A 19,581-nucleotide genomic window follows, 5' to 3' on the forward strand; every position below is an offset into this window, starting at 1 on the left:
TATGAGGGGGAAAACCACTGTTTGGGCGCACGGCAGAGCTCGGAAGAGAAAGAGCACCATTTGACTTTTGAATGTAAAATTTGCTTGAATAATTAGCGGACGCCATGTTGCGTTTGGAGAGCCCCTGATGTGCCCAAACAGTGGAATCCCGCACAAGTGACACCATTTTGGAAACTAGACCCCTCAGGAAACTTATCTAGATGTGTGGTGAGCACCTTGAACCCCCAGGTGCTTCACAGAAGTTTAGAACATTGAGCCGTAAAAATAAAATGTTCACATTTTTCCCACAAAAATGTTTTTCAGCCCGCAATTTTGCATTTTCATAAGGGTAACAGAAGAAATTGCACCATGCAGTTTGTTGTGCATTTTCTCCTGAGTAAGCAGATACCCCATATATGGGGGAAAACCACTATTTTGGCTCACGGCAGGGTTCGGAAGGGAAGGAGCGCAATTTGACTTTTTGAATGTAAAATTTACTTGAATACTTAGCGGATGTGCCCCTGATGTGTCTAAACAGTGGGAAAACCCCACAAGTGACACCATTTTGGAAACTAGACCCCTCAGGGAACTTATCTAGATGTGTGTTGAGCACCCTGAACCCCCAAGTGCTTTGCAGAAGTTTATAACATTTTAGCCCCAATTTTTTTATTTTCACAAGGGTAAGAGGAGAAAAGGGACCCCAAAAACTGTTGTGCAATGTCTCCTGAGTACGCAAATACCCCATATGTGGGGAAAGTACAGTGTTTGGACGCACGGCAGAGTTCAGAATGGAAGGAGCATTGTGTGACTTTTTGAACGCAAAATTGGCTGGAATTGAGAGCGGATACCATGTCGCGTTTGGAGAGCTCCTGATGTGCCTAAACAGTGGAACCCCCCCCCACAAGTGACCCCATTTTGGAAACTACACCCCTCAAGGATTTTATCAAGGGGTATAGTGAACATTTTGAATCCAGAGGTACGACACAGAATTTGATAACATTAGGTCATCATATTGAATTAGTTGTCATTAGTGTTGAGCGCAAGTGCTCGCTACTTGAGTTTGCATCAGGTACACGGGTATGCACCATGTATCACGGGTGCTCGAGTGACATGCTCGAGTCCCCGCTCGCATGTTTCATCGTTATTAGACACCCCCAAAAAACCATGCGAGGATCGCTCGTGCATGGCAGGCAATCCCCGCAAAGTTTTTTTGGCCACAAAGCATATGGGGCTGAGACTCGAGCATGTCACTTGAGCACCCGCAATACTCAGTGCATACCCGAGCACCCGATGCAAACTCAAGTAGCGAGCACTTGCGCTCAACACTAGTCGCCATATCGTCATCTTTTTTTTTTTTTCTTTTGAAAAAAATCCCTAGCCCAACCCTAACCCTAACCCTAGAGTTTATTTTTTGTGCCGTTCCTCGTGCGGTATAAGTGATTAGACGACTTTATTCTTCGGGTCAGCGATACCAGAATCATATCGGGTTTTTATGATTGACAGCTGTCACACACTAAAAGACTAATTTTTTTTGCAAAATCTAGTTTTTGCATCGCCATATTTTGAGAGCTATAATTTTTCCATATTTTGGCCGACAGAGTCATATGATGGCTTGTTTTTTGTGGGATGACTTGACGTTTTTATTGGTGCCATTTTCAGGCACTTGACATTTTTTGATCGCTTTCTATTCCAATTTTTGGGAGGCAGAATAAACAAAAAACAGCAATTCCAGAATTTTTTTTATGTTTTTTTTTTTTTATGCTGTTCCACGTGTGGTAAAATTGATAAGGCAGCCTTATTCTTTGGGTCAGTACGTTTACAGTGGTACCACATTTATATTGTTTTTCTATGTTTTGGCGCTTTTACACAATAAAAGCTATTTTATAGAAAAAAATATTTTTTTGCATCGCTTTATTCTGAGAGCTATAACTTTTTTATTTCTCAGCTGATGGACCTGTATGGCAGCTTGTTTTTTGTGGGACAAGATGAAGTTTTCAGCGGTATCATTTTTATTCATATTCGTCTTTTTGATCTCGTGTTATTTCATTTTTTGTTTGGCGGTATGATGATAAATCATTGTTTTTTGCTTCGTTTTTTATTTTATTTTTTTTACTGTGTTCACTAAAAGGGTTAACTAGTGGGACAGTTTTATAGGTCAGGTCGTTCCGGACGCGGTGATACCAAATATGTGCACTTTTATTTATTTCTTATTGTTTTTTTTCATAATAATATTTATTGATGGGTACAATATATTATTATTATTATTTTTTTTTTATATTTTTCCATTTTTTTTTTTTTTTCACTTTTTAACACTTTGTGGACTATTATTCTGTGTCCCACTCTGGGACTTTCACTTTTTTATTCTGATCGCCTGTATAGCACAGAAATGCAGCACCATTCCTGTGCTATACAGGCTGTGAGTGCTGCACAGTGAGAAGATAGTTTGGTCATGCACATCGGGTCGTCATGGCAACACTGCCTCACTGCGCACACGCGGGGAGCCACACGTCACAGCTCGCCATGTCATACTGCGCAAGCGCCCCATACTTCAGCGAGAGCCGGGAGCAGAATTCAAATGTGTGGGCAGTGCCAGCCCTAAATGAATGCGAGGATCACACCCCTATGACTGAACGAGCAGGTATAATATGTTTAGAAAATGCTATATACTCATGATATAAGCACCGATTTTAATGAAAAATCCATGCTAGTAATGCACATTGCATCACTAACAACGCAATGGGGGCAGTTTACATAGTAGATAGGACATGACAGGTTCACTTTAAGTAAGTTGAAGATGAAATTATCTCTAAAAGGCCTAAAGTTAAAGATGACACATTTCCTTTATATTTTAGGCACATTTCCTTTGTATTTTATATTTTCATTTTTATATTTTAAAAATTATAAAAAGGAAAATGGGCCAATGCAAAAGTTTGGGCACCCTCCATGGTTATTACTTAGTAGCACTTCCTGTTGAAAGTATCACAGCTTGTAAACGCTTTTTGTAGCCAGACAAGAGTCTTTCAATTCTTGTTTGAGGGATTTCACCCATTCTTCTTTAGAAAATTCTTCCAGTTCTCTGAGATTCCTGGGTCGTCTTGCATGCACTGCTATTTTGAGGTTCTTGCTACAGATTTTCAATGATGTTCCTATCAGGGATCTGGCCGCGGTAACTGCACGTCACAGGGCACTGTGACATGCAGGGGATGGGGAAACATTATAATTACCACAGGAGGCAGAGATTTCTTCCCGGCCCTGCACGCTTCGGAAATTCAAAGATTAAAAAGACATTTCACAGCAACAAGACCTCTAATATGAGGCATACAGGTAGGTATAGATTTACATTTCTATCACCTGTATGCCCATATTAGAGGTCAGATAAGTCCCAGGGGGTGACAGATTCCCTTTAATGGTGAGGACGCAGGTTTTCTTCTGTTGACTCTTTCATGAATGCCATATTTGTGCAGGTGTATCTGAACAGTAGAACTATGTACCACAACTCCAGAGTCTGCTAAAGCTTTCTGAAGGTCTTTTGCAGTCAAGCGGGGGCTATGATTTTCATCTCTAGAAATCCTAGGAGCAGCTCTCACTGAAATTTTGCTTGGTGTTCCAGACCTTATCTTGACCTCCACTGTTTCGGTTAATTGCCATTTCTTAATTACATTTCTAACTGAGGAAAAGGCTGTGTGGGTCTCCACTATTTTAGTTTTCAAGATGTTAGGTAGCTGCTTAGAAGAACCCCCAAAACCTTTTTGTTGCCTAAAATAGAAAGGAAATGTGTCATTTTTAACTTTAGGCCTTGAGATCATTTAATCTTCAACTTGCTTAACTACTGTATATATGAGTGAAACACAGATCCATATTGTGTGGGGGCACAAAGATCTTAAATATCCCACACTACAATTGAACTTAGTATCTTACCAGATCACTCTGTTACCCATGAAATACCACTGTATACTGTATAATATGAATGAGGAGGCAGCTCCCTAGACTTTGAAGATGGTTCAAACACAGCTATGAATTTGAGAACATAAATTTAACTTTGCAGAAAGAAGAATGTGTTGTACCCCTTGAACATTTCTGTGCCCATTTTTGTAAATGAGGAGTGCCATTGTTTGCTAAATTTTTTTTTGAAAGATCCAAAAGTTTAATGTGTCATTTACTAAACATAGGTGTAAATGTTGTTGTAAGATGTCGTAATGGTTCTGATGTATCTTCAGTATAAGGTAATATCTCCTCTTTCCCGTCTGATACAATAATCAACTGTGTTTAGATTAGAGAGTAAATATTTTATAACAGCTATACAAATTCCTCCTCACCATAGTGTCAGATGGGGGGAAAATGTATCAAAACTATCAAATTCTTAGACTATGCAAAACTAGACTACACAGCCTTATAATGCTCCATATTTATCATGCTTTTTTAAAAATCAGTCTAATTTTAAGGGTATGTGCGCACGTTCAGGATTTGATTGCAGAAATTTTTGCAAGGCTTCTGTATCTTTTGGCAGCAAAAATGATGCGGCAAAAACGCACATTTTGTCGCGATTTTGGTGCATTTTTGATGCATTTTTATGCATATTTGATGCGTTTTATTGATGCATTTTTTATGTGTTTTTGTACAGCAATGAATGTTTTTTTTAGCTAAATAAAGATATTTGAAAAAAGAAACGTGGGACATCGCTTTAACCTTGGATTGCCATCAGACCTTGGGTGAGTATATTGGTTCATTTAAATGATTAAAGAATGTGTCTGTTGTATTTCAAATAAAGTGTTTTACTCTCAGTGTGTGTGTTTATTTAACTCTTTACTTACAGGTTTAGTAATGAGGGTGTCTGGTTGACACCTCTTCATCACTAAACAAAGGGCTTGGTGTCAGCAACACCTAATCGCATAAACCGTAATCCCATTAACCCTAATTCCCATTCATGTCATTTCAGGGGCAGCTGAGAGCTGCTATTTTTAGCCTAGAAAGGGGCCATTAGGTCAACATGTTCCTTGGCTATTAATAACAGCTCACAGCTGTTTGGCTAGCTGCTGTGTGTTATCAGCGGGAGCGGCCGTAGGCTGATGGGAGGAGTAACCTTCCACGGGCAATTCTTTGTGCGTTTTTGCTGCGTTTTTGACTCATTGACTTGAATTGAGTCAGTCAAATACGCAGCTAACATCTGCAGCAAATCTGCAATTATTTTTATACCTGTGTTTTTGCTGCAGATTTGACTGACTCAATTGAAGTCAATGGGTTAAAAACGCTGCAGAAACACACAAAGAATTGTCATGCTGCAGATTTAAACGCAATGACAATCCTGACAGGAAAATTCCTGATATGTGCACAGCACTTCAGGATTGTCATTGCATTAGCTGGCACACGGATTACCTAGTGTTTTTGGCCCATTTCCGCAAAGAAAAAAATGTTGCAAAAACGCACATAGCCTAAGACAGTTTAGTCTAAATTAATCATCATCTATTAGTTGGCTTACTTTGTACCAGAAATGGGCACCACAATTTTGGCACATTTTTAGGTACATTGTATTGCACATCATGCCAAGACACTTTCCCTATAAGCCACCCCCTTTTCAGACAGGTCACAACTGATAGTCATATACGTAGTAAAAAGTGTCTAAAACATAGAACAAATATGGTGCAAGTCATGAAAATACAAAGGAAAAAATTGTAATCCAACGCACTCATAATGAAGTTGCCAGCGATCCTTGGCTTGGATAAAACCACTCCTGCAAGGTGGTAACAAATGAGTGAATAATAGAGAGAATCCAGCCGTTCTTCAGATAAAAAAATCTATGCAAACATTTTTTTTTATAGATTTAGATAAAACAGGACATAAAAATATGAGAGCTTAACCTACACATTTCAAACTAAAACATAGTCCTTACTTTTGGATGATGACTATGTTTTAGTTCGAAATGCGTGGGATAAGCTCTCCTATATTGACGGTACTGGGAATGCCATATTCTATCTAAATCTGTAAAAAAGTTTTTGCATCAATTTTTTTTATCCAAAGAATGGCTGGATTCTCTCTATTTTTTGCAAGTCATGAAAGACAGGTTTTTTTTACAGCAAATTACACCAGAATGCTGGCTCATAGCTTGATAAGTATGCCACGTTATATTCTATGATGCTATTTGTTTTTTTCTGCTGATCGATGGCCCTCATAAGAAAAAAACAGAGACATCCTGTTTTTGGTCTGTTTTGCGGAAAAACTCGCACATTCAACTGAATTAATCAGTGAATATAAAAAAAAAAAAGCATACTGATGCCAACCTAGTGCTGTCCGACTTTCAATGAATGTTTGCTAGGAGTAGTTTTGGAAACCTCCATCAAATTTTTTTTTGCTTATGAGAAAAACTGTTGACACATTGATGTTAAAAATGGACACACTCGCCAAGCCCTGATGAAAATCTGATCAAGCACACTGAAAATGTTGAAAGAGGCCAGTAAGGGTGCGTTCACACTGCGTTCAGGCACCCGGTCGTTAGTCCCATCGGGGCTTACATCCAAACCGACTGCAAAACAGGATTTGGGCGCATGATTCGAGGGGGTCAAAGACTATGGTGGTGCCGGCAGAGCCCTGACATGCATCATTTTCGGGCGTATACTCTTACTGGAGGGGGACACCCAGATGCAGTCTAAAACATCTGAGTGTCCTCCTCCAGTAGACGTACACGCCTGAAAATGATGCATGTCAGAGCGCATGTTCACTCTGTGCACCATTATATTCTATGGCCAGGTCAGCGCATACGCCCGAATCCCGTTTTGAGTGAAAGTTCGGACGTAAGCCCTGACGGGACCAACGCACGCTGGTGCCTGAATGCAGTGTGAAATGTGAAAGCACCCTAAGAATTAATCACATGTAATCTCAAAGGAGTAATCTAGATGAGTGGAAGACGCCACGTCTACAGATATCTGTAGATGTGACATCATTGGCCGCTCACTTCCACATCACCTATCCTTGGGTTTGAAATTGATTCTTGCATTTCACGAAAGATCACAACATTAGAATCTGTAACCATTGCTCTTGTTGCTAACCCAAACAAAATCTAACAATGCCTAGAAAATGGACTAAAATAACCAAGTATGAAGCTCTTCCCTAAACAATAACGACAATTGGAGGCTTTGTTTTATTTTTTTGCAAAAGTGATATAGAAATTACTTTTAATCTTATGTAACTCCTTTGGCCATTTTGCCTACTATAGACTCAACATCGAAAAAAGTGCACAGAATATAAAGTGACGTATCATTAAACAGACACAATGGGTCACAAATCAAAATATGCAAATTTCCTCTTCAGTTAGGAAGAGGAGGTGAACTATAGTGCCACATATTGGAAGTAGCAATCCTAAAAGTCTTTAGCTAGGAGATACGTTACACCTTAGACTCCAGTCAGAGGCCCCTTATACAGCCAAATCTGATCTCATGCTTTGCACTGAGGAGGGGCAACACCCCGAAACACATGTCTGCAAATTGAGATTCTGATTTGGCTTTTCTTCCAAATCATATGGTAAAGATTGTTAAAGGGTCGATCTTGACTTTTAGGATTGATACTTCCAATAGGTGGCACTGAAGTTCAAGTCCTCTTCCTCTCTGAAGACACAATTTTGCATATTTAATTTCCCAGCGGAGCATAGCATGGCCTATAAGTCTCCTCACACTGGCATGTCAGGCATGTCATTCTCCACAAGGACAGACATTATCCCTTAGACACAAATCATAATCATAAAATTATAATTTTTTTAAACTGGACTGGAGGCAAGGAATGGTATGAAATAATAATATAAGAATTAGTCTCCTTTTCAAATCCGTCCTGCTAGTCCCGCAGCAAATCAAGCATTTTTTTTTATATGGTTCAAGTTTTTTTAATATGGTAAAATTATAAGTGGAAGTACTTCACACATAAATAACTGGTTTTCTTTAGACAGTTTTACATGCTCACTCATGGCACATATCCACACTATTAGGAGATGAATCATCATTCTGGGACAGTTGATGAAGACATACTAACCTTGTGAATATCTAGCACTGATGAAAGCTAATTAGCCCAAAACATCTGCCTGCAAGTTGGAGTTAATGGCATTTAACAGGCTGTTTACAACAACCCCTGGCAAAAATTACAGACTCACCACACTTAAAGAATGTTCATGTAACAAATAAACCAATTACACATATATTTTTTGGGACTTGAGAATGCAGCAGGTTTTTTTGTGTTTTGTGTTTTTTTTTTCTTACATGTCACTACACTGCATTCTGAGAGCCCCTCCTTTTTAACTTTTTTTGATCGATTTAGGCATATGAGGGCTTGTTTTTGCTGAAAGGTATTGTATCTTTTAACATGATTAATTTTTCCACTCCTTTTTTCATACTGAGTTTCATGATTTCCTTTAGACATGTTTTAAAGAGGAACCAAGAGTTTGTGCCCTAAACAACATTTATGACTAAAATTGGAAAAATGGTATGTAGTGGCGCTAATGGGTCGCCCTGATGTTTCCTTCTTCAAGTAAGGACACCTACCACGGGTTGTCAAGTAAATATAAAATTAATAAAATAAGCAACTTGCGCTGGAGAAGTAGGGAGGGAAAGGGGTGATATCAACAGGGTAATTAAAGGGGTTATATCAATGGGATAGTTAAATAACCAAGGTAATGGTAATAATAATTGGAATGGTACAGTAGTGACTAAAAACAAACAATTTTATAGGTTCCGTTAAAACAATTATTAGAGATAAAAGATGGCATGCGGATAAGATCGGGGGATTTAAAAGATGAAAACCGTAGTAGGCGGGGAGTAAAAGATTTCCTTGTAGCTTTTGGTTTAGTATATAGAATGGTCCTTAGTTTTCCAATGGGTATTTCATGACTTAGAATGCGGTCATCCCCTGGAGGAGAAAAGAGAAGAGAGAAAAGAAAAAAATATAAGAACCTCAGGTGCACTAGTAATTGCCTGTGGAACTGTGGATGGAAAAACAGTTACCTTCCTAGTGGTGGGGGATGGGTGTTATGGAGGCAGGATCCGGGCAGGAAACCTTTGTGGACTGAAGGAAAAATGGACAGGTAAGGTAAAAAGTGGTTAAGACAATAGAGAAAATGTTAGGATATGGATATATACCTGTAAATTACTTCTGATTGGGAGTCAACGCAGCCCTTGTGGGTGGTACGTAGATGGGCTCTCAGTTTCGTGGCGATTGACTAGTGCTCATCTCCTCCCATCCCTAGCCTTAGCTATACGCCAGGGAAAAATAGGGCGAGCCACGCGTGCGGCCATTGCTGAAGAGGCAATATAGGGACGGTAGTTGAGACAGGGTGACACTAGACCAGACTAGGAGGTCTCCACTTTCTCTCTGGGCTCCCTTTCCCTCTTCCCTCTGGGTTGCACTAAGTCTTTCCCACACTTGGCGTGACTTTATAGCTGGCCGAGCACGTTTTGAAACGTTTTTTTCTGTGTGTTTTTGGGTGTGCACCTTTTTTTTCCTTTCTCCCTTGGTATGGGTTCAGTTGCAGAGCTTGCAGAGCGGCTGCCCAGGCTGTCTCTGTAGGTGAATGACCTCCGCAGTGAGGTACAGCAACAGCATCAGCATTTGCATGTCGTCAATGTGGAAGTCTCAGCCGGTAAGCCTGTCCAGTCTGAACCCAAGGTTGCCCTCCCAGACAGGCTTTCAGGAGGTAGGGACAAGTTTTTTGTATTTAAGGAGGCATGCAAATTGTATTTCAAACTTCGTCCTTACTCTTCCAGTAATTCCAGTAATGAGGAGCAATGGGTTGGTATTGTGATCTCGCTATTGCAGGGAGATCCTCAGTCATGGTCGTTTTCATTACCGCAGGACTCGGTTTGTCTTCAGTCTGTGGAGGGGTTTTTCGGAGCTCTGGCCCTCATCTATGATGAACCTGACCGAGTCGCCTTGGCTGAGTCTAGGCTACATCGCCTTCAGCAGGGGAATCGGTCAGTGGAGACGTACAGCTCGGAATTCCGTAGATGGGCAACGGATTCCAAATGGAATGACTCAGCCCATAGAAGTCAATTTTGTGAGGGGCTTACTGAAAGGTTGAAAGATGCCTTGGCAGTATATGAAACCCCTCAGTCCTTGGAGGCTGCCCTGTCTTTGGCCAAACGTCTTGATAGACGCCTTCGGGACAGATGGGTGAGGCCAACTTCTCCGGGGTCTTCTTGTCGGGGTTGTGTACTTCTGCCAGGGGAACGGTCTGGGAGTGAACCAGTAGTGGGGGAGATGGAGGAACCCATGCAGTTAGGGGATGACTCTACATCATACATCTGCCCAGGGATTTGCAAGAAAAAAAGCGTATGTTTTTTTTTGTGGGAAAAAAGGACATTTTATAGGGACCTGTCCTTCAATTCCTAAACAAATGAAGACTCGATTAACTCGTGGTAGTCTAGAGTTGGATAAACAAGGCTTTCATTTGTGGCCAAACTGCAGTTCCCACTTTGTCCTGACAGCTGAGGTGGTGCTAGAGAGAAAAAACGAGAAAGTTTCTGTGTTTGTTGATGGAGCCGGAGTCAGCATGGTTGATGCTAAGTTTGTGAAAACTCATGGTCTTGCTTGCTGTACTTTAGATGAACCTATTTCCATCTTTGCCATTGACTCGGTGTCACTTGCACAGAAAGCATTTACTCAGATTGTACATAATGTAAAACTGAGGGTGAGGTCAGTTCATTGTGAAATCATTCCTTGCTATGTTCTGGACAATCTTTCCACACCAATTTGTCTTGGGTATACCTTGGCTTGTTAAACATAATCCGCTGGTGGATTGGCAAACCGGGGAAATTATTGAATGGGGAGATTACTGCCATGAGAACTGTTTAGAAATTTCCCTTGCTACTGTCTCTATGAAAATTTTACCTGCTTTTCTGTCTGGTTTTGAGGAAGTTTTTTCTGAGAGGGGGTGTCAGGATTTCCCTCCTCATCGTGCTTATGACTGTTCTATTAACCTGACCCCCGGAGCTAAACTACCGAAGTCTAGACTGTATAATCTTTCTGGCCCTGAGAGACAAACCATGAAGGATTTCATTGTGGAAAGTCTATTTAGATTTCCGGGAATTAAATCAAATTACTATCCGTGATCCATACCCTCTTCCTCTGATTCCTGATTTGTTCAGCCAGGTTGTGGGAGCTAAGGTATTCTCCAAGTTGGATTTAAGGGGAGCCTACAACCTTGTTAGAATCAGAGAAGGGGATGAATGGAAAACAGCGTTCAATACCCCGGAAGGACATTTCGAGAGTCTGGTTATGCCTTCTGGTTTGACCAATGCACCTGCGGTATTCCAGCATTTCATCAATGATCTTTTCCATCATTTGGTGGGGAGGTTTGTGGTGGTCTATCTGGACAATATTTTGGTTTACTCACCTGATTTTGAGACTCATCGAGGGCATGTTAAGCAGGTGCTCCAGATATTAAGGGATAACAAACTTTATGCCAAACTAGAAAAATGTGTTTTCGCTGTTCAGGAGGTGCAGTTTTTGGGGTACTTGTTGTCATCCTTGGGTTTTTGGATGGATCCGGAGAAGATCCGTGCAGTCCTTGACTGGGAATGTCCCGAGAACCTGAAGGCTCTACAACGTTTTCTGGGCTTTACTAATTTTTATCGGAAATTCATCCAAAATTACTCTGTTATTGTGAAACCCCTTACTGACATGACTAAAAAGGGGTCTGATTTTTCCAAATGGTCGGATGCTTCCCTCCTTGATTTTTCTTCCTTAAATAATCATTTTGCCACTGCACCTATACTCAGTCAACCCGATGTTTTTCAACCCTTTATTATGCAGGTTGATGCGTCGGATGTCGGGGTTGGAGCTGTGTTGTCTCAGGGTTCGTCTCCTGGTAAATGGCGTACATGCGCCTTCTTTTCTAAAAAATTGTCTCCAGCTAAGAGAAATTATGACGTGGGTAATAGGGAACTTTTGGCGATAAAATTGGTGTTCGAGGAATGGCAACATTGGTTGGAGGGGGCTGTCCCTTCTATTACTGTTATTACTAACCATAAAAACCTGTCATATCTACAGTCAGCTAAACGTCTCAACCCTAGGCAAGGCAGATGGTCCCTGTTTTTTACTAGGTTCAATTTTGTTGTCACTTTTTGTCCAGGGGTCAAAAATGTCAAGGCTGATGCTTTGTCCTGGAGCTTCCCTGGTGGTGGTGACCATGAGAACCCTACCCCGATATTACAGAAAAGGGTAGTCATTTCGGCACTTTATCCTGATCTTGAGGGTGAGGTGTTGGAGGCACAGGGGGACGCCCCTGCCCCCTGACCTTCAGGAAGGTTATTTGTACCATTTGATCTGTGCCGCAAAGTAATTAAAGAACATCATAACTCTGTGCTTGCTGGGCATCCAGGTGGTAAGGCAACAACGGACCTCCTTTCTCATAGTTTTTGGTGGCCGGGGTTGCATCGGGATGTGATTGAACATGTAGCTGCTTGCAGTATTTGCGCGCGTTCTTAGGTTTCACATACCCGTCCGTCTGGTACTCTTCTTCCGCTACCTATCCCTAGTAGGCCTTGGACACACTTCTCCATGGATTTTATTACTGACCTACTGGTTTCTGCAGGCAAAACGGTGGTTTTGGTGGTAGTAGATAAGTTCAGTAAAATGGTTCACTTCGTCGCATTGCCTGCACTTCTAAATGCCAAGACACTTGCTCAGGTGTTCATAAATGAGATTGTGAAGCTTCACGGGGTTCCCTCCGATGTGGTGTCAGATCGGGGGACCCAGCTTGTTTCCAAGTTCTGGAAGGCATTCTGTTCTCGACTGGGGATGCAGCTGTCCTTTTCCTCTGCTTTCCACCCTCAGTCGAATGGTCAGACCGAGTGTGTCAATCAGAACTTGGAGACCTAGCTCAAGTGTTTCGTTTCCGAAAATCAGGAAGATTGAGCATCCTACTTACCGCTCGCAGAATTTGCCATTAATAATCACCGGCAAGAATCCACTGGCAGGTGGATACGGTTATCACCTACAGTTTGGTACCTTTAGTGGGGGAGGAGCTTCAGGAGTTCCTAAGGAGGAACGGTTTGCTTCGTCGCTATCCTCGGTATGGCAGGGTGTTCTGAGTAATTTAAAGATCATGGTAGACAGGTATAAATGTATGGCTGACAGAAAACGCTTGCCAGGTCCGGACCTGAATGTGAATGACTTTGTGTGGTTGTCTACTAGGAATATAAGATTGAAAGTTCCTTCTTGGAAGCTGGGACCTAGGTTTATTGGTCCCTATAAAATAACCGCCGTCATTAACCCAGCAGTGTTTCGTCTTGAACTTCCTCAGGACCTTATGGTCCACAATGTGTTCCACAGGTCCTTATGCAAAAAGTATGTGGAACCTCTTGAGCCCTCAACTCTACCACCCCACCCAGTAATGGTTGATGGTAATATGGAGTTCCAGATTTTGAGGATTGTAGATTCTTGTCTCCAACGTCATTCTCTACAATACTTGGTGCACTGGAAAGGCTATGGTCCAGAGGAGAGGATGTGGGTTTCAGTGTCAGAGGTGAACGCTCCCAGATTGGTTTGCTCATTCCACACCTCTTTTCCTGAGAAACCTGGTCCTGAGTGTCCGGAGGCCACTCGTAGAGGGGGAGTACTGTCACGGGTGTATCAGAGGTGACAGACAGTCGTCCTGCAGTTGGTTGCAGGAGATCTCTACGTTTGGCATTACAGACATCTTCTTAGATGAGAGGCTGTCTCTAGGACCTACCGGCTACCTCCCTCTTGCAATTAGCTCCCTGGCCTGGGTGTATATATACCTGGTGTGTTTTAGAGGTAGGTGCCGGCTATATTAATTTCTACTTGTGAATGCTTAGCAAGAGCAGTACTTCGTCGTCTCTGGAGCTTGAGGCTGAGTTCACATTTGTCTGGAGTCATCTAAAGCTAAGCATTCTCCCCCTGTTTGTCTACCCTTGTTGTCTATAGAGTTTAGTAGAGATCGACTAGTGCTCATCTCCTCCCATCCCTAGCCTTAGCCATATGCCAGTGAAAGACAGGGCGAGGCACGCATGCAGCGATTGCTGAAGAGGCTATATAGGGACGGTAGTTGAGACAGGGTGACACTAGACCAGACTAGGAGGTCTCCACTTCCCTCTTTCCCTAGTGTCTGGGCTCCCTTTCCCTCTTCCCTCTGTGTTGCACTAAGTCTTTCCCACACCTGGCGTGACAGCTATATAATATGATGACTGCTATATATTAAGAGGATAAAAAATTTTGATGGGAGGAGTGTTTTTTTAATTTAGCAACATAATTGACTTGTTTTGTAATTATTGTATTATTATTATTAATATTTATGAGACAAAATAGTAATATTAACAGGGATTTTTTAGTATGGATAAAATATAAATATTTATAGGGACTTTTTAATATGGACTTCCACTACAGATGGTGAGGTCTTGGCATTTTCTTTGACTTTCTGATAGCTCCCAGTAGAAAAAGTTTGAGAATTCCTGCGACAGTGAATAAAGCAGTGGTCGCGTATGCTCACTATTGCTCCATTCACACAAGTGACTTTGTAACCCCTGTTCTTGTGATCGGTGGCGGACTCCGCAATAGTACATCTATCATATTCCTATGGATAGGTGATAAATATGGTTGATGAAATAATCCCTTTACTAATGAACTTTATGACGGGATGTCTCAATAGATCCTGGTCCGGCCCATATCTGCTGCAACAAGCTCCAGACAGGCTTTATCCAAATGCGGCCCGTCTGACACCTTTGTGAAGACATATGCAATCTATTCGTAATTATAGCAGATAAATACTTCATCATTGAGTTTTCTGTTAATTTGACTGTTCAGATTCTTTTCTCAATTAAAAAAAAAAGTGCATATTCAAATAAAAATTGCTGCTTTTCCATGATGGCGGATGACTTCACCTGCACATTAGGTGTTGCACTTCACATTTTCAATGAAGGGCTAATGGTAACTTGTTTATGACCTTGCCATCAGCCACCAGGACAAAAGCACTTCTTCCATCTGCCACCTAGAGAATTAAATGACGAGGCAGGCTCTCCGTATGACGAGCAGGAGCGGATTGGCTGTTAGTGCCATCCTGGCTTTGAATGACAATGGATGAGGGAGCGAGGAAAGATTGGGATTAATCCTGCAGTGGAAGGCTGTTGCTGAACTCCAACAGCAATATAACTGCTGAACGGAGAGAATGAATACTGTTTGCAGGTCCAGCGTCTGCAATCAGCCGCAGATATCTTTCTTGTGTAGCTGAAAGGCAAGAAACAAGAGAATGGGACATTCAGGACTGCAACGGTGAGTAATGAACTATGCAACCGGTGAGCCTAATTAGCTTCTATGTTTGCTGCCTTATACAATAGCTTGAAAGGAAATAGAGCAATGGTGACTAAGAAATCTTGTGCCATAGCCAATTAGAGAGGAATCTTACAAGATTAGCGCCTCTGTATGTTGGTACACATGGTTATTCATGCAGTTTGCTGCTAACCCTTTCTATGCCGTTCACCCTGATTAATATTGTGAGCTGATAGCTACAGTAAGCTGAGCTTATTCCTCCAACATAGATATTGATTTCTATCATTTCTTCTCTATTTGGCCAATCATCCACTGGGGTTACAGAATTGGGACTGACCGCACAGATACAGTATCATACATGAAAAAATATGTGACCAGGGAAGCAAGCAGTAAAAAACTTACAAACGTGAGGAAATGTCTGCGTGGATGTGCCGTAAAATGAATGATTTGATTCTTTGCTTTTTTTATTATCTTGTGCAAATAGTAATGCTGCGTAATTCTTCTGAGCATATATGACGCCATGGAGAACATATCATACAACAGAGCAATTATTGTTTTGCACATGCTGTACTACGTGCATTTATAAAGACGATGGAACCCAATAGCTGAATTTTAATGTCATTTTCTAAATTGGTTTTAAAACTTTGAGTTTATGATGCTGTCAATCACGGTGTTTTAATAACGTAGAAAATATGCTTTTGTCAAGTGCTCCATTGCAAGCCTGAGTAAAACAGTCAATTATTTTGCTGTGTCACCGAGGCTGGATCTTAGCAGAAATTTACCTTTAATATTTTATGGACTGTTCTCCCTATACTTTTACTTACATTAAAGTCATCTCAGTAATCACTGCTCATTCAAGGAAACATTCAAAGAACCATTAAAATCTGAAGAAAATGTGGTTTGTCAGCAAAATATCACTGTCAGCGTAACTTGGAAACTTGTCTGCAAAAAAATTCTTTACACATATATTAAATAAGTAGTGTCTGTCATGAGATTTCATAATACAGGCTGCATATATTAGTAAATTGATCTCATAGACCTGATGAGGATGCTATATTTACTTTGAAAATCAATGTCAACATTTCTGTATATTCTTTTTATGATAATGTAACTCATTCTACATCCACCTAGCCTTATTGACAGCTCCTCAGTGTCCCTCCTGCTGCGGAGATCCCACACTGCTCAGTAGAAGCTGCAGCTGTCAGTCAGGCAGGGTGTGGTAAGACTAAATGGACCACTAACCTGTTTCATTCCATAGCTGGACTACAGAAAAATGCTCATAACAGCATTATACAGCCATTCCAAGTTGGATTTCCATGGTAAGTACACCAGTCTCAACAGGTGTAAGAGATCAATTTAATAAAATATACAATTTGTCTTGTGAAATTTTATAACAAAGCCAAGTATACAGGGACATTTTTTTAATGATGCAGGGAAATGATGAGGAAATGGTAATTTGAATGGTTAATCTAACTGGTGTAAATGTAATAAACCTGTCATTAAACTCCTTAGGGTATATTCCCACAAAATGTATTTGCTTCAGACTTTTGCGTCTTGCACTGTGTCGCTCCACTTCAGAGATATTCACATTTGTTTTTCTGGAGCGCAGCATGTGAAATCTCTGCTCAAAGTCCAACTGGACGTTTCTCCAGGTACATGTGCTTTTGACGCGCCCCCTGGGCCGTGGGGTACTCGGTGCCGGGCCGGTCGTTGCTAGGGGAGATGTCACAGTGGCGGTGACCCGGTCCGTGACCCAGGGCGGTCAATCAAAAGGGGGAATATTTACAGGGGATTTTATAGTTTTAAATATATAGTTTGTGACGCCACCCGTGGTATGCACCTAAAGGCAGCCGCCGCTGCGGAGCAGGTCCTCTGGAGCTGTTGTTAATGCAGAAGAGTTGGTTTAGCTCTCCACAGGTAGAGCTTAGCTCCAGGGCAGTGTAGAGATGTTGTAGATGTTGCTGGGTGTTGTAGTGCAGTGTAGTGCAGTGTAGTGCAGGGGGTGATGGCGCAGTAGTAATTCACAGAGTCAGTAGGGTGCAGTCTTCAGAGTTTACTCACAGTTGTTGCAATCCAAGTTACAGGTACCGGTGTAACTTCTCACGTCGCGCTGCGTTCACCAGGCAGGGGTTCAGCAATCCCTCAGGTAGTTCAAGAGCACTTAACGGGACCCCCTTCTGTGTGCCTTTCTCAGTCGTCTTCCTGCGCTGGCTCTCGCCCTCCTGCCCTGCGCCTCACAATCAGTGTCCCAAGCCAGTAGCCTTGGGTCTTGTCGGGCGACCTGCCGTCCCCTGGACCCTCTGTGGCCACCTTTTCGGCGATGTAATTGTGGTTGTGGCCACTGCACCTTGCAAGTACAGCAGCCTCCGGTTTCTAGCTGAGCCTTGTAGTTCTCAACTAGTTTAGGGGCCGGTCCCCTCTGCGGCTTGATCCTTCCACACCAGGTAGATTCGGGCGTACCGGTGGCCTCCAGCACTGCCCGTACCCCTAGGATCCCTTCGTTCCTCCTGGAGCCTTCCTTCCTGCTCCTCTCCTCTCCTCAGTCTTGGGCCTCTCTGGCTAGGCCCGCTCTGGAGCAGAGCTCCTGCAGAGCCCCTGCTCCCTCCACTCCTCCTCTGACTGACCACTCTGACTGGACTGAACTCTCCTTTCAAGATGGCTTCTCTATTTATATCACTTCCTTTCCTGTGCTCCCCTGAACTACATCCTCCACCCACACCCACTACATGGTTCCCCCTCACTTGGTTCCCCTCCACTCCAGCCAGGGACTGTGCTCTCCCTTAGGAGCAATCACGCCCTGCCCTACTGAAGTGGATGTGTTGGATGCAGGTGTTAGGGTCCCGGGCAGCACTCCATCCTTACCTGAGAGTGGGATACCACACCTCTGGGTGAGATGCAATACTTCTGTGGCGACTGAACCCGCAGGGGCGCCACACTTTCACCCCTCCCTCCCAGACATTGTTAATTAAAGCTCAGACAATGCTGATCTGGGATTGGCAGCTTCTGGGAGGGGTGAAAGCGAACGCCTCTAGAAAAGACTCTAATGAAACACCCAATTTGACTGCAAGCAGAGATTTCACATACTGCGCTTCAAAAGCAACAAATCTGATTATCTCTGCAATGAAGGGACGCAGTGCAAAACATATATTATATTTTTTAGCAAGGTCCTCTTTAAAGAATACCTATCACCAATATGAGGTTGCACTTTTTATTTAATATAAGAGTGGACAGCCCCAGATTGGTGATTTTTATAAATATAAATGAGTGTCAAAAGTGCCGAGAATACTCTCTTATGTTCCCTGAGAGGGCCATTTCAACCCTCCGTGGCCCCTTTTGCAGTAAGAACATAAGATCTTGCTCTTTGCACTGACTGAGTGCTACCGTATTGTCTACTAAGCGGTGACCGAGCGGTAACATCCATATATTTAGAATAATTACTAGTCTGCATCTACCCCCTCTTTTATTAAATAGAAAGGGTAGCCCCAGATTGATAATAGGTGCTCTTTAAGATTACATATTACAGTAGTATCTGAAGAATTCATATGCAAAACTATTTAAGATTGCAACATATGTCTTGTTAACATTTTCCCATTAAGGCTGGGTTCAAATATTGCGTATTTGGTGCAGACCTGCAGCATTTTACAGTAAAAACAAAGTGGATGAGTTTTAACCAAATAGCATCCACATGCTCTGTTTCATTTTTAGTTTTATTTTGTGAGCGGAATCTGCGTGGAAATTGACTTTTGTTGCATTTTCAGATCACTTTCTGTTTTGCAGAAATGCCATGTTTTGGCGCAGATTTTACCCATTTATGTGTTCGCACACATAGAACATCTTGAATAATTATGTAAAAAATGATAACATTTTAGAAGCATGAAACTAAAGCCCCCGTCACACTAAGCGAGATCGCTAGCGAGATCGCTGCTGAGTCACAAGTTTTGTGACGCAACAGCGACCTCAGTAGCGATCTCACTACGTTTGACACTTAGCAGCGACCAGGCCCCTGCTGTGAGATCGCTGGTCGTGTCGGAATGGTCTGGACATTTCTTTGATCGTTGAGGCCCCGCTGGGTATCATGCATCGGTGTGTTTGACACCTTACCAATGACCTTGTTAACGACCCAGACACAGAAACACATAGGCTTGCATCGTTATACAGATCGTTACGGGTCGCTGCATCGTTGCTGCGTCGTTGGGAAGATCTGACTGTTTGACATCTCACCAGCGACCACATAGCGACACAGCAACGATCCCTGACAGGTCGTATCGTTGTCGGGATCGCTGTAGCGTCGCTAAGTGTGACGGGGCCTTAAAGCTTCTCTTCCTGCAGTGGCAATAAACCCAT

At 42.3% G+C, this 19,581-nt stretch overlaps 1 protein-coding gene across 4 annotated transcripts in view; it reads left to right on the plus strand.

The window, feature by feature from the left end:
* The window catches only part of LOC141273646 (PH and SEC7 domain-containing protein 1-like), a 555,342-nt gene that overhangs the window by 93,428 nt on the left and 442,333 nt on the right, over positions 1–19,581 (plus strand). Inside the window, exon 1 of one of the 4 annotated variants that reach the window (XM_073685774.1) lies at positions 15,037–15,240. The exons of the other annotated variants lie outside the window; for them this stretch is intronic. The gene's annotated coding sequence lies outside the window, so the exon portion shown is untranslated. Of the gene's footprint in view, positions 1–15,036; positions 15,241–19,581 lie in introns of those variants that run through there. 4 annotated transcript variants of the gene reach the window in all.

The sequence above is a fragment of the Phyllobates terribilis genome, unplaced genomic scaffold (assembly GCF_046119375.1).
Source record: "Phyllobates terribilis strain yellow unplaced genomic scaffold, ASM4611937v1 Scaffold_5__5_contigs__length_657084704, whole genome shotgun sequence".
Classification (NCBI taxonomy): Eukaryota; Metazoa; Chordata; class Amphibia; order Anura; family Dendrobatidae; genus Phyllobates; species Phyllobates terribilis.